The sequence below is a fragment of the Cebus imitator genome, unplaced genomic scaffold, assembly GCF_001604975.1.
Source record: "Cebus imitator isolate Cc_AM_T3 unplaced genomic scaffold, Cebus_imitator-1.0 Scaffold73, whole genome shotgun sequence".
Classification (NCBI taxonomy): domain Eukaryota; kingdom Metazoa; phylum Chordata; class Mammalia; order Primates; family Cebidae; genus Cebus; species Cebus imitator.
The window spans coordinates 2,009,136-2,025,293 of record NW_016107388.1 but is presented as its reverse complement, the minus strand read 5'-3'; the positions used below and the strand labels follow the sequence as shown (position 1 = coordinate 2,025,293).

At 34.0% G+C, this 16,158-nt stretch overlaps 1 protein-coding gene across 1 annotated transcript in view; it reads right to left on the bottom strand.

The window, feature by feature from the left end:
• The window catches only part of SNTG1 (syntrophin gamma 1), a 610,136-nt gene that overhangs the window by 61,916 nt on the left and 532,062 nt on the right, over positions 1–16,158 (bottom strand). The gene's annotated exons all lie outside the window — the stretch shown is intronic.

Genomic DNA, 16,158 nt, shown 5'->3' with positions numbered 1-16,158 from the left:
TGCCATAGCCATTGTAATGTCATAGAACAATGCATTACTCATGTGTGTGTGGTCATGCTGGTGTAAACAAACCTGCTGTGCTGACAGTTGTATAAGGCTAGCACATACAATTATGATGTATTGTACATAATACTTAATAATAAGAAAGACTATGTTACTGGTTTATGTATTTACTGTATTAAACTTTTATTGATTTTTTAGTGTACTCCTTCTAATTATTAAAAATAAATAGTTAACTATAAACACCTCAGGCAGGTCCTTCCAAAGGTATCCAGAAGGCATTGTTGTCAGAGGAGATGACAACTCCATGCATGTTATTGTCCCTGAAGACCTTCCAGTGGGACAAGATGTGATGGTGGAAGAGGTGATATTGGATATCCTGACTCTCTCTGCGTAGGCCTAGGCTAATGTGTGTGTTTCTGTCTTAGTTTTTAACAAAAATATTAAAAAAAAAAAAGAAAAAATTATGAATTTAAAAGTAGAAAAAACACATAGCATAACAGAATAAGAATATAGAATAATTTCTTACAGCTGCATAACTAAGCTAAGCATTTTTACAAAAAGTCCAAAGTTTAAAAAAATAAGTTTGTAAAGTAAAAACTGTTATAGTGAGCTAAGGTTAATTTATTATCAAAGAAAGAAAAACACTTTTTATAAATGTAGTGTAGCCTAAGTGTTCAGTATTTGTAAAGCCTATAGTGCTGCACAGTAATGCCCTAGGCCTTCACATTCATTCAGCACTCACTCACTGACTCAACCAGAGTAACTTCCATCCTGCAAGGTCCATTCATGGTAAGTGTCCGGTACCTGTGTGCCACTTTTTAAAATCTTTTAAGCTGTATTTTTACTTTACTTTTTCGGTGTGTAGATGTGTTTAAACAACTACTTACCATTGTGCTACTTTTGCCTGCAGTATTCAGTACAGTTACATGCTATACAGGTGTGTAGCCTACGAGCAATAGGTATACTGTGTAACATAGCTGCACAGTAGGGTATGCTGTCTCAGGTTGTGTAAGCAAGTTCTGTGGTGTTCATACAATAGTGGAATCATCTAACTGAGAGGCACTCCCTGGAATACATCTTCATTGTTAAATGACTCATGAAAATATATATCCTGTATGTACGTAGTGTACTGAAAATTGTCACAGGGTTAATCACTGGTATCTTTAATCATTTCTCATAAGGAGGGATATAAGTGTATAATTATTAAACACCCAAAATGTTAGATGGAATTCTCTGCTTTGGCAAGTGTTTTAAAAATAATATTTTCTTTATTTCCTGCTTGCATTCTTATAATCATTGGAAGAGAGTTAATGGAAGGCAGTTACTCTCAGGGTTGTAGAATTTAACTCCGACCCTTGCTGCCAGTAGATGCTCAGAGAGCTAAAAGGATGATAAACACTGTGCTTATTGATTTTCCTACTCTCTGAAGGGAGAAAAAATAAAAACATAATATTTTTGTGAGTATGGTCCAATGATAAACTGATTGTAAATACTTTTTAGCAATTTTGGGATTATAATGTCTAGAGGGACAACAGTGACAGACAATAACCACACAAGTAAACATGCTTGTACAAATTATTATAAGTGCCATTATGTAAAAAAAAAATAAGAGGCTGGGCGTGATGGCTCACATCTGTAATCCCAGACCTTTGGGAGGCCGAGTCAAGTGAATCACCTGAGGTCAGAAGTTCCAGACCAGCCTGTCCAATATGGTAAAACCTCGTTTCTACTAAAAATACAAAAATTAGCCAGGTGTGGTGGCATGTGTCCCAGCTATGTGGGAGGCTGAGGCAGGAGAATTGCTTGTACCTGGAATAGGGAGGTTGCAGTGAGCTGGTATTGGGCCACTGCACTCCAGCCTGGCCAACAAGAGTGAAACTCCATCTCAAAATATATATAATAATAAGAATGGGATATTATATCACAATAGATTGAAAAGCAAGAGAAACGTTCTCTAGGAAGTAAATTTTAAACAGTAGTCAGAAACAACTAGAAGATTAACGATAAAGAGTAGATAAAGGGTGTTCTTTCCAGAGAGTGGATGGAGCTGGCTGGGGCCTGAAGTAAGAGAAAGCGGGGCATTCCAGAAATTCAAATAAAAGCTGGCAGAAACATTAAGAGTGGAAGCCAGGGAAGGACATGGGATGATAATCTGGTTATACATTTTGGACTTGAACACAGTAAAATGACAAGCTACCATAGCAAAAATTGTATTACACCCTTTCTTTATACTGCAGGTATTTCAACATCTACATTATCTTATAAATTGATAACATTGGAAGAAAAACTATAAGTCAACATTGCAGTTTCCAGAAACTTTGCCAATGTTATGGTTTATTAAATTGGTCTTAGTCTTCCTCATAATAAAAAAGTTATCTAATGTCATTATTGGTCAGAACATTTTGGTATTTTTTTCCTTTTCATAAATTCCATGTAGCAACAGGATCTTAAAATGGCCTTCATATAAGATTTTCCATTCTCTTGGCAAAGCTTTACTCATTTACTCTTTAAAAAACTCAGTTTAAGATTTTCTATTATATTACCCAACTGGTGACTCTCTCAGACAAAGTATCCTCTATTCAACTCTGCAAATATAGTTTCAGCATCTCTGAATACTTGCTGTCATTTGATGTTGTTATTTATAAGATACTTCTCATGAACTTACTGACACCACAAATGGCATGTGAGCATCCAGGTCTTGGTTTAGTGAGAGAGAGAAATATGTTAAAATAATGAGCATGTGAGAGTGCTATAGAGGTAACATGCTAAGGAACAGAATAAGGAGTGATAATCATCTTGAGGGAAAGTAGGAGGGGTAAGTTGTATTGTAGGGAGAGAGCGTAGTACCATCAAGCACTTAAAGACAAGTGCAGAACGATCAGGTGCATGCATGAAGAAGACCAGGTGATCCTGCTATGAAATTCACAGAATGCACCTGCCAGGCAAAGCTATTGGAGGGTTTCATGTAAGAAGGAGGCAGCATGGACTCTAACCTTAGACAGCTAAGAGTGGATGAGTGGGACAAGGAGAAACTGCATAAAAAGCAGGTGATCCTTTATCACAAATTTAGTGAAAAGTGACTATAGCTTAAGTACTTTAAAGATCTACTTTCAAGGTAATCATCTAAAATAATTGACACTGGATTTCTTATACTGGAGTTTCTATCTTTCCTGCCCATGACATTTCAAAAGAATGTGTTTCTTTATGATTGCAGTCATTATCAAGTTATATGCAATCAATAATATATATAACTAACTGAAAAACTAAATAAGTTACTCATAGAGACTGGCATTTACTAGAAGCATTAGTAGAAAAGTGAGTATTACACATGATCATCCACATAGGTATAAATAAGAATGTAGATATTCCTCTTTCTCACCCTCATTCTCACTCACACACACGCAGGAGCTGCAAAAAGGTGATAAGAACACAAGCTCTAGCTTCAGAATTCTGTTTGAATCTGAATCTCCTCTCTTTTATTTATTAGTAGGTAACCCTCAGCAAGTTGATTAAGATATGTATAGCTTCCTTTACTCATCAATAAAGTGGAAAGAATTAATTGATCAGATGATTAAATAATATACTATTTTAATTTTTTGCTTAGTCTCTAATACATGGAAGTATTTAATTAATGTTGGGTATTTCTGCTGTCAGTGTTGATTCAATAAAATAAATATAGATAAACATATGTATCATTTCCTAACTCGCCTTCTATGGCTTGCTCTTTGCAAGCATTTCTTTTTTTGTCAAAGTGTGACTGATGCCCACGTAAAACCAATAGCCTCCAGCATACTTTTTTGCTAATTGGAAAGTATCATTTAGCAATGGTAATGATAATGATAACAGCTAAACACATCAAGAACACATCTTTTGCATTTTTCTCAATTTTCTCACTTCTCCCGAAGCATCTTCTATTTTTTCAAATTTTCCAAGTTCTCTGAGCACTTTCTCTAGACTGATAACCATATGCTGTCCTTCACTGGACACCTCTCAGATTTCTAAGGCAATATTCCAAAGAAACAAGAGTTGTTTTTTTCAAGATGGCTGACTGGATGCTTTTCCAGAGTATTTCATCCACTTAGAAGAATAATAATAGTGTGTAGACAATCACACTTTGCACATATGAAAAAAAATCAAATCTTGGGATCCCAAACTCATTATATCAAAGGGCTAAACTTAGGTAGCAAGTCTTGCAAAAAACTGCCTTTTTTCCATTCCCAAAAAGCTGTAATTAATGTTTACTTTATGTAAAATGTAGCTTTTCTGCACATTAATAAGAGCCTAACAAGAATGTGGCCGCATACCTCATTGCCTACCCAGATTTTTTTCTTTCTTCCTTCCCCATTTGCTTTTTCCCTATTAAATATTGAAGTTCATAGAAACCTTTCTTTAAAAAGCACAGGGTACAGATCTCCTTGTGAGTTTTGTTTCTTTTTCCCAGGCATGTTCTCAACCTTGACAAAATAAACCTCTAATTGATTAAGATCCACCTCAGACACTATTTTGTTACAAACATATTATCCAAAAGGAAACATAGGAGTTCAACAGAAACACATAAGGAAACTCCAGGATCTGACGAGAAAAAGAAGAGCAGTAAGCATGTGTGGCTGGAATTGGCTGAAAATGAGAAAAGAGTGAGTTCCCAATATGGGAGAGGGTGAGTGAGTATCTCTCTGTGGTCCACTTTCATAGTATAGAATCATGTAATTCATGCCACAGGAGAACAGGTTGACTTCTCCAAGTCCTGGATCTACCTTGGGGACTGGCAGAGAATAGAGCATCTTGACCCTTCCAAGCCCTCAATCTCCCTTGGGGAGTGGCTGGGAGACTGTAAGAAATAACTGCTCTGGTAATTATTACATGCATTCCCTAGACTGGGAACATACAACAGAACACCATTCTTGATCCTAGCTCTTTGCAAGCTGTGCATAGTCCACAAAACTAGCAGCAGTGACAGCCTTTGGCATTAAAAAGACTCTAGCTGGGTCCTGGGGATCTGGTACTGAAGCAGGAAAGAGGTTCCCACAGCCAGAACTGAGAATCAAGTATGGCATGGGCTCCAGCCATTGGCGTGCTGGAACCAGGCTTACCCCATCTTCCATTCCACCTGCTTCTCTCACCAGAGAAAGAGGGGATTTGCTTGGGAAGTATGGTGTTGAGCTGGGCAGTGACTCCTAAGACCTGGGGCAGTTTGTGTTGCCAGCTAGAAGCAAACTACACTAAGTCAATAGCCAGGCCTGCTGACAAAGTTGGGAAGGTGGTGAGCCCACCAAAAATGGAATATGAGAGAAGATCACATCTCATTCCTCTTGGTCAAGGTAGCAGCACTGAGACAACACCTTTATCCATATATGCTCACAAACTAGAAAACCTAGAGGAAATAGATGATTCTTGAAATCATACAACCTCCTAAGATTGAATCAAGAAGAAGTAGAAACCGTCAATAGACAAATAACAAGACTGAATTTAAAATCCAATTGAAAAAAAACTCTCAACTAAGAAATATCTACCAACAAAGAAAAAACCAGGAAGAGATGGATTGACAGACAAATTCTAGTAAATGTACAAAGAAGACCTGGTACCAATACTCCTGAAACAGTTCAAAAAATTGAAGAGGAAGTTCTCCCGACCTTATTATACCTTATTATACAAAGCCTGTATCACCTGATACCAAAGCCAGGCAGAAACACAACAACAAAAAAATAAAACCACAGACCTATATCCCTGATTAACACAGACATAAAAATTCTCAAAAAATTCTAAGCAAACTAAATCCAACACATAAAAAAGATATTACATGATGATCAACTCAATTTTATACTAGAGATGCAAGAATAATTCAACATATGCAAACAAATAAATGTCATATGTTACCCAAATAGAATTAAGGCCAAAAATCATGTGATCACCTCAATAGACACAGAAAAAGAATTTGATAAAATTTAACATCATTTCATAACAGCACAAGCTCGAAACCCTCAACAAATGAGGAGGAACATGCCTCAAAATAATAAACGTCATCTATGACAAATCCACTGTCAACATCACACTGAAAATGGAAAAGTTGAAAGTATTCCCCGTAAGAACTAGAATATGAGAGGGAGGTCCACTCTTACCACTCCTATTTAACATAGTAATAAAGTACTAGCCAGAGCAATCAGGCAAGAGAAACAAACCAAATGCATCCAAATTGGAAAACAGAAGTCAATTTATCTTTGTTTGCTAATGATATAATCATATACCTCAAAAAATTATAAAGACTACACAAAAAAACTTTTAGATTTTATGAATAAATTCAATAAAGTTTTTTGATACAAAATTAACATACAAAATTCAGTAGCTTTTCTACACAGCAACAATAATGCAGTTAAAAGGAGGGCAATGCTGTTTATAATAACTTCCAAAAAACCCAGAAATGTATTTAAGTGAGAAGGTGAAAGATCTCTACAAGAGAAACTACAAAACACTGATAAAAGAAATTATAGTTGACACAAACAAATGATAAAACAGCCCATACTCATGGATCAATAGAATTAATATTGTTAAAATAACCATATTCCCCAAAACAATCTAGAAATTCAATGCAATTTCTATCAAAATACTAACGTGATTTTCACTGAATTAAAGAATAAATCCTAAAATTGATGTGGAGAAAAACAAACAAACAAACAAACAAACAAAAAGACCCCAAGTTAGCCAAAGAAATCATAAACAAAAATAACAAAGTTGGAGGCATAACATTACCTGACTTCAAATAGTACTAGGTGGCTATAGTAACCAAAATAACACGGTACTGATTTTATAATCAGACAAAGAGATCAATGGAACAGAAGAAAGATCCTAGAAATAAAGCCAAATACCTACAGTTAACTGAGCTTTGACAAACTCAACAAAAATATACACTGGGTAAGGGACAACTTATTTCATAAATGGTGATAGGAAAATTGGATGCCCATATGCAGAAAATGAAACCAGACTCCTATCACTCACCATATAAAAAATTAACCATATAACAAAATAACTCAAGATGAATTAAAGACTGTAAGACTTGAAACTATTAATATCTTAGAAGAAAACCTAGGGACATCTTTTGGACATTGGCCTAGGCAAAGATTTTAAGACCAAGTTCTCAAAGCAAATCCAACAAAAATAGAAAAATAGGACTTAATTAAAAACTTCTCCACAGCAAAAAAAGTAACTGACAAAGTAAACACACAACCCAAGAATGAGAAAAAATATTTGCAAACCATGAAACTAGAAGAGGGCTAATATCCAGAATCTACAAGGAACTCAGACAACTCAACAAGAAGAAAACAAATAACCCCGTTAAAAAGCAGGTAAAGCGAGATCATGCTACTGCACTCAAGCCTGGGTGACAGAGTGAGGCTCTTTCTCAGGGTGACAGATTGAGACTCTCAAAAAAAAAAAAAATATGGGCAAAGGACATTAATAGACATTTTGTCAAAATAAAACATACAAGTGACCATCAGACATATGAAAAAATGCTTAATATCACTAATCATAAGATAAATTCAAATTCAATGAGATACCATCTTATCCCAGTCAGAATGGCTATTACCAAAAAGTCATAAACAACAGATTTGGTAAGTATGCAGACAAAAGAAAATGCTTATACATTGTTGGTGGAAATGTAAATTAGTACAACCTTTATGAAAAACAATATGGAGATTTCTCAAAGAAATAAAAATAGAACTACCACTCAATCTAGCAATTCCACTACTGGATATATATCCAAAAGAAAAGAAACTATTTTATCAAAACAAGACCTGCACTCACATGGTTATCATGGCACTATTCACAATAACAAATATATGATATCAACCTATGTGCTGGATAATGAACATTACTTATATATAATGTTAAATACCATAAATTCTCACCTATAAAGTCAAACACTTTGACTAGAAAGTCAAATACTGTATATTCTCACCCATAAGTGGGAACTAAACAATGGGTACATCTGGACATATAGAGTGGAATAATAGACATTGAAGACTTCAAAAGATAAGAGGATGGAAAATGAGTAAAGATTACAATTTTACCTATTTGGGTAACAGGTGCACTGGAAGCTCACACTTCACCAATAAAAAATATATGCATGTAAGAAATATACACTTGTACTTCCTAAGAATAAATAAATAAATAAATAAATAAATAAAACACGAAGACAGAAATTAAAAGTCACTCATAATTTCTTCACTTAGGAATAATTGCTATTAACATTTTGGCTTATCTACTCAATAATAACATATACTTGACTGTCAGAAACAGTCTATTGTTAAGTATTCTGTGTAACTATTATAAATGGCATTGTTCTCTTGATTATTTTTTCAAAACATTAGTTGTTAGTGTAAACAAACTACCAGTTTTGTGTGTTGATATTGTATCAATATCAACAAAATTTTTCTTATTTCTAACAGTTTTTGTGTATGTGGGTTAGTAGGGGAGTCTCTAGGGTTTTTTTAACATATAAGATCATGTCACTTGCAAACAAGGACAATTTAGCGTTTTCTTTTTCGGTTTGTGTTCCATTTATTTCTTCCTCTTGCCTAATTTCTCTGGCTCCGACTTTCAATACTATATTGAATAGGAGTGGTGATAGTGTGCATTTCTGTCTTGTTTCAGGTCTTAGAGAAAATGCTTTTAACTTTCCCTTGTTAAGAATGATGTTGGCTTTTGGCTTGTCATATGGTCTTTATTGTGTTGAAGTACATTTATTTTATAACTAATCTGTTGGAAGTTTTTCTTTCTTTTTTTTTTTTTAATCAGGAAAGAATGTTGAATGTTGTCAAATGCTTTGTGTTTTATAAAATGATTATATGATTTTTGTCCTTTATTTAATTAATGTGGTGTATCCTATTTATTAATTTGCAAGTGTTAAACCATCTTTGCCTTCCAGGGATAAATCCCACTTGATCATGGTAAATGATCCTTTTAATGTGTTGTTGAATTGGTTTGACTACTATTTGTTGAGGATATTCACAGTTATGTTTATAAAGGATGTTGGCCTATAATTTTTTTCTTGTGATATATTTGCCTTTGGTATCAGGATGACGTTGTCCTCATTAAAAGTTTGGATGTGTTCCCTCGTGAATTATTTGGAGTAATTGGCGGAGAATTGGCATCAGTTATTTTTTAAATGTTTGATAGAATTCAACAATGACGCCATCAGGCCTTGGGCTTTTCTTTGTTGGGAGACTTCTTACTACAAATTCAGTCTCCTCACTTATTGTTGGTGTCTTCAGATTTTTATTTATTCAACATTTGTTCTTAGAAAGTTGTATGTATCCCAAAATATATTTATTTCTTATAAGTTATCCAATTTATTGGCATATACTTTTTCATAAATTTGCTTACAATCCTTTGCATTTCTGTTGTATGAGATGTAAAGTTTCATTTTTAATCCCTGATTTTATTTATTTGAATCTTTTATCTTTTTTCTTTCTCTAGCTAAAGGTTGTCAATATGATTTATTTTTTTCAAAAAAATAACTTCATTTATTTGATCTTTTTTTTGTAGTCTCTAACTCATTTATTTATGTTCTTTATTATTTTCTTTCTTGTAATAATTTTGGGCTGTTTCCTCTTGCTTTTCTAGTTTCTTGAGGTGTAACATTAGGTTTTTATGAAATCTCTCTTCTTTTCTAATGTAGGTGGTTGTTGATATAAATGTCCCTGTTATATCTGCTTTTTCTGTATCCCATAGGTTTTGGTATGTTATGTTTTCACTTTCATTAGTCTCAAGGAATTTTTAAATGTATCTTTTAATTTCATTATTGCCCCAATGGTTGTTTATGAGCATGCTGTTTAATATTCATGTATTGTGAATTTATAAAATTCTTACTGTTATTCATTTCTAGTTTCATATTATTGTGGTTGAAATGATTTTAATTTTTGTAAATTTCCTGAGACTTGTCTTGTGGCTTAAATGATTTATCCTGGAGAATGCTCCATGTGTCCTTGAGCAGAATGTATATTCTGTTGCTTTTAAGTGGAATGTTCTACAAATGTCCATTAGATTCATTTTGTCTAACGTGCTGTTCAAATCCAATATCTCTTTATTGAATTTCTGTCTGGATGATCTGTCCAATATTGAAGTCTCTATAATTATTATACTGCAATTCATTTCTCTTTTCAGATCCTTTATACATTTAGGTGCTGTACTGTTGGGTACATTTATATATTGATAATTTTTATATGCTCTTAAAGAACTTACCCCTTTATTTATATAATGTCCTTATTTGTCTCTTTTTATAGTTTTTGATTCCACATCTACTTTGTTTAATATAAGTATTGCTACCCCTGATTCATTTTAGTTTCTGTTTGCATGGAATGCCTTTTTCTATTTCTTCCACATGTGTCCTTAAAAGGGAGATACATGTGTTGTAATCAGCATATAGTTGGGATTTGCTTTTTATCCATTCATTCATTTATTGAATAATTTAATCCATTTCCACTCAAGATTAGTATTGATAGTTAAGGATTTATTACTACTACTTAATTGTTTCTGTTTTGTTAATTTTTTTTTCTTTCTTCATATCTTACTGTCTTTGTGTGTGGTTTCATGGTTGTCTATAATCATATGTTTTGAATTTTTTTCATTTTTAATTTGTGCAGATCATGCTATTTGGTTAGTTGGAAGCTTACAAGAGTCTATTTCATGATCTATTTCTATTACTTGTGATAGACTATTTCAAGCTGACAACTTTAATTGCATAAAACCACTTTATTCTTGAAAATATTTTAACTACTGAGAAAAGTAAGTTATTTTCACAAGCATTAATTTTAAATAAATTTTTAAATAATTGTAAATAAAATTCATTACATTTGTGACATTAAAAATTATTTTAAAAATCAAATTAACATTTATATATGCAAATTTTTTTCCCTGAATTTTAGTTGATTTATCTGAGGAAAAGAAAAAGTAAGTTTAAATTTCCTCCTTCTTCTTAGGAAAATATAAACCCTTATATAAATTGACATATTCTTCAAATGCCATCTCTTGTTTAATCTTTAAAATAATCCACCAAAGTTGGCTACAATCTTAATTTATCTAACGAGGGAAATAGGTCTCAAAGACATTGATCACTTTCCCACTTTAGAAGCTATTAATACCTGGCCTAAAATTTAAAGCCGTTAATTTGGCAGACATTCAGCTTCAGTTTGAATGCGAATTTTGACCACTGCTTTTATCTCTCTAGGAATCAATGCAGGCATTTTCACAGGAGATGATGCTGCCTAATAATACCTGTCTTAAGGTCCTTGTGAAGATTAAAAGAAATAATCGATGTATATCACTTAGAAGAAGTGACCTGAAAATATTAAGTACTCCATTATGTTACTTATATCTTATAATAATTTCAATATTCCATATTTGAAATAGACTACTACTACAAAACTAGAGTATATCTAACACTGAATCCCATATGTGTTGTGGTACCCATGCACCCAAGAACAAACACACCTGTCTCTAAAATACAGTATGACATCGCCATGCTAGAATTAATTTATATAAGGCAGAGACAAGAAGGCTTCATCTTCTTGCACAATTAGCTAATGGTATTCACACTGATGAAAACATGTTCACCAGAATTGTGTACTACATAGATAATCCTCCATTCTCTAGAGATCATGTGCTGTATGTGTGTGTGTGTGTGTGTGTGTGTGTGTGTGACCACAAAAGTGTATGAATTCTGTGCTGGCTTAAAATAGCTGCATAAATATAAATACTGATCTCCATAGATATTTATTATCAGAGTTAAAAAACATATTCAAAGATTAGCAATTTTAGGCTTGGGAACCTATGGGGGCGAAGTGGCTTATATCAGGTAGATAATGGTTGAATTCCTAGACATCTTTATTAACCTAGAGGATTGGTAGTTTAAATGGCATAGTTCTTTCTAGCAGCATCTCTCATGTCACTTGAATTTATCTCCTTCAGAAGCAAATACATTAACCAATTTCTTGGAGCAAAAGCAAGGTTATTTTCTTATATTTGTCATAAGCAGAGAATACACTGACCACAACCATGTTTTTGTTCTTCTAACATGCCCCTTTGTTTAAAGCATCCTTACTGATTTATTTGCTAAATCGATCTGCACATCATGGCTTAATCTCCTTCGCTAACTTAAATGTCTTAGATTTAGCTTTCCACAGGGCTTGGAGAAGTGAAGTTGTATTTTTGTTTTTATTTTAAAAAGTAAATTTGAGTAAAGATAAGTTGCACATATGGAAAAATGGTGTGCACCTTAAAAGAGAAATACTTTTTTATATGATAATTTTTAAAAATGTGGATAGATCATATGTAGAATGTGATTATCATAAAAACCCTTTTTATCATTGCGTTTTATTTGCATTCTTGAATTTTTTAATATAGTTAAATCAGTATTTGTTATTATTTTGATTGACATCGACAGAATTTTCCCTAAGACATTACTATTGAAAGAATCTTTACTACCATAAATTAGCATTCCTAGAACCAGAAAAGCAAACAAACAAGAGACACATAAAACAAAATTAATTTCTTACAATATTGTTAAATAAATGGCTTTCAAAATTGCTTAGTTAGATTAACAATTTGAATTAATAGTTCTAAGATTCATCTTCCATTTTAACTCCAATATTCCATCTCTAAGTCTAATTGCATCTTAATAAAAAAAAAAGTTCTCAAAATCATGCTTAGAAAACCTACAGGCAGAAAACATGTGGTTTTCCAGAGAAATGGCTATCCAATGATGGGGAAATACTACTTGTTTATATAAATGGTGATATCAGAGGGTCACAAACAGTAGCAATTACGGTTAGTCATTTGGCCCTGCATTCAAAAAATAGTTCAAACAATTCCACATTTAAATATCTACTAAGAATGAAATTACAATTCTTAAACTTTAATATTTTGCATGCAGAATTTGTTATTCAACATTCCAGTCTTCCTTTTTAAAAACTTTATCCTCACACAGCAGTTGATACTAATTTTTTCTTAATCTTTCTTCAATTGTAATTAAAAACAGGTGGTAACCACTTTTTAAAAAGTAACCTTTTATATCCTTGAGGATGATTATAAAATCACCTTTCAGCTTTCTCTTTATAAAATCAAATGAAGCAAATGATTGGCCTTCCTCATAGGTGCTATGTTTTAGCTATTTAATTATCTTAGTGTCCCTCCACTGCAACAGATTCCACTTTTCCCAAATCCCTCAAGTAGTAAAAGCCATAAAGTACCAGAATGGACTCATATGGATCTGACCACCATGGGATATAAAGGGAATACTTGTGTCACTTAAAATTGCTCTTCTCTTTATATGGCCTAGTATACTGTATTAGTATCCTGCCTAGGGACATGTAAAAAGTGCAGATCATTGTGGGAAATGGTATCTGGCAGCAAAATGTCTCATAAAATGTGTTCAATTAGTCCAGCACATTTTGTCAGATGCAGGGGAAGTTTTTGGCCAAACTGCTCAATTAGTTCTCATTAATATGGATGATAGCATCTTTGGCCTGACTTCTGAATCCTCTTCTAATGAATGATTGAGGATTGCTCATTCCATCCCAGTCCCATTAGATACTGTCTTCCCCCTACACTGACCCCACACATACCTGTAAGTATTTCTTTCTTTTAAACAAATACAAATAACTTTCAGCTGTGGAAACATTTTCAAGCAAAGTTCAAGACTGTATAGACTCACTACTATTTCAGAAAGGGATTTGTCTGGGGGCTATAGAAATATCCATAGTAGAAATTCAACCAAAAAAATGGATTGTGTACCTGAGGTATGCCAGGCACTGTTCCAGTGTGGGGCCATAGCAGTAAGCAAAACAGATGACATCTCTGCCTCCTGGAGTTTTGGTTTGAGTGGGACCAAGACAAACCATAAAGCAAATGACAAAATGCTTAATCATAATATGTCAGGGAGTGAGAAAGCCAGTTAAAAGCATTAAGGAGTACTAGCCCTGGGGGCATTGCCACTTATGAAGTGTGATAGAAAAAATGTTCCCTGGGGATGCAAGGCTGGTTCAACATATGCAAATCCATAAGAAAAAAAAAGAAAAGAAAAAATGTTCTTCAGGAGGTGACATTTGAGAAGAGACATGAAGGAAAAGACTAAACCGTTTAAGATATTTGGAGAGGAAGGCAACAAATTCAAAGGATCTCAGGCTGGTGTACGCCTCAGCAAGAGAGTGGAATTGGCTTGAGTTAGTTGGGTGGGTAACAAGAGACTGGGGCAGACAAGGCAGGTCTGAGGGTGTTGGGGGAGAGATTTTACAAAGGGCCCTGAGAACGCTGTATTTTACTCTTTGAGTCAAACTGGAAACTGATAGGAGGCAAGGGTCAAAGTGGGAATCAGGTAGGAAATGTGAGACTGACACAGTTGAGGCTTGAGGATGACCAACGTCACCGCAGTGGTTCTGGCTATGTTTTGCTGATGTGTGGCATATGGGTCATGATAAAAAATTTCAGGAGTGACTCCAAGGTCTTGTGCATGAGCAACTGAAAAGTTAAAATATCTCTTGACTGAGGTGTGTGTCTGCAGAGTTGGAGGACATGTTGTGTTTGTTGTGTTTGAGGTGTTCGTTAGATATCTACACGGAATCATCCAGAAGGCTTTAAAAGCATTTGTTTGAAATGCAAGGGATAGCTCTGAATAAATTTAGAATCATTGGCATATAAATAACATTCAACGCAAGGCAGTTGGAAATAGGTTGGGAATTCCCATTAAGTAAGTTTCAAAGATTCTTAGCATTGCTGGCTCATTCTGAGCAGAAAAAGAATCTGAAAATGATGCCTAGTAAGAACAACACTTAAAGTCCAATGAGAAAAAAATGGAAATTGTATTCTTAGTGTTTTGATACCATTCACATAATTTGTATTGACCAACTAGAGCTTCATCAGCCATGTTCCCCTAAGTCAGGAGACGGAAGCTCATAAAGAGTGTACTGAACAATGGATCCTGACGTGATTTGCAAATTCATTGTGAGAGTGTGGAGAAAGGAGAATGTTATCTGATTCATTCTGTTTGAATTGTGTTATTAAGCAACCTTTTAAAATAAAATTGCCGTCACATCCACTATCATTTCTGAAGAAGTTATCTGCCCTGCATGACTGGCCTCCTCCTCGCACTGACACACAACCTAAGCAGATGATTCAGCAAGTTTTAGGACTTGTACATGATGGAGTCAATTATTATCCTCAGAAGGCTTCTGGTGACTGAGGACAGTGGAGAAAGAGGAGCACTCTAGGGGTTAACAGGCCAACGTTATATGTCCATGTCTGCTGTTGGATCCATGCAACAGAAGGCCAAAGAGAGCCCCTGTAGACTCCTTTTGCCCAAACAGAGGCATCTGCATATTACATATCATTGAGATTTCTGATCTTGACACCCTCTCAATTTCCTTTACATACTGTATGTAGTTGTAATTTAGTTTATCCTAAATTTTGTAATTTAGGATAAACTTCAAAAGTTGCAAATATAAATCTTCAAAAGTTACAAATATAATCAAATGTCAGCTCCCTAACAGAGAAATAAATCCACTCTCTTAATGTCACGCAAGCACTTGCTCAGATGATTGTTCTCTGATTCCAAGATTGGAGGCACAACTCATTCAAATGCCTATTTAGACTAAGGTAGAATAAATCTACGTCTTCAGACTTGCCAGAAAGTTATATCATTTGGAAAAGGGGAGAATGACACTAGATAAAAAAATAAGGGAATTGCCATGGTGTCCATGACTGATATTACTTCAAGGGGAGCATTTATTTCACAAGCAATTTAGAATCAGAAATCACTAACATGTATTCAATGTTTTCAAAGTACCTAGTTTGAACGTGCTTATTCATAATACTAACTCTACAATGTGGCTATAATTATAATTCCTCATTTAAATTTGAGGATTCTGAAGATAATTAAGATAATATATCACTGATATATTGTTGATATTAATTGAGGTCAGAGTTCAAACTCAGGTAACATGAGACAGGTTTGTTCTATTAACACATCACTACTCTTCCTCTTAACCAACGAATCCACTAATCCATGTTAATTAGACATACAAAAACTAAATAAGACTTAGTACCTAATGAATAACCAAAGTATAAATGTATTTACAGAAACAAAACTAAGATTATTTTTGGAAACAA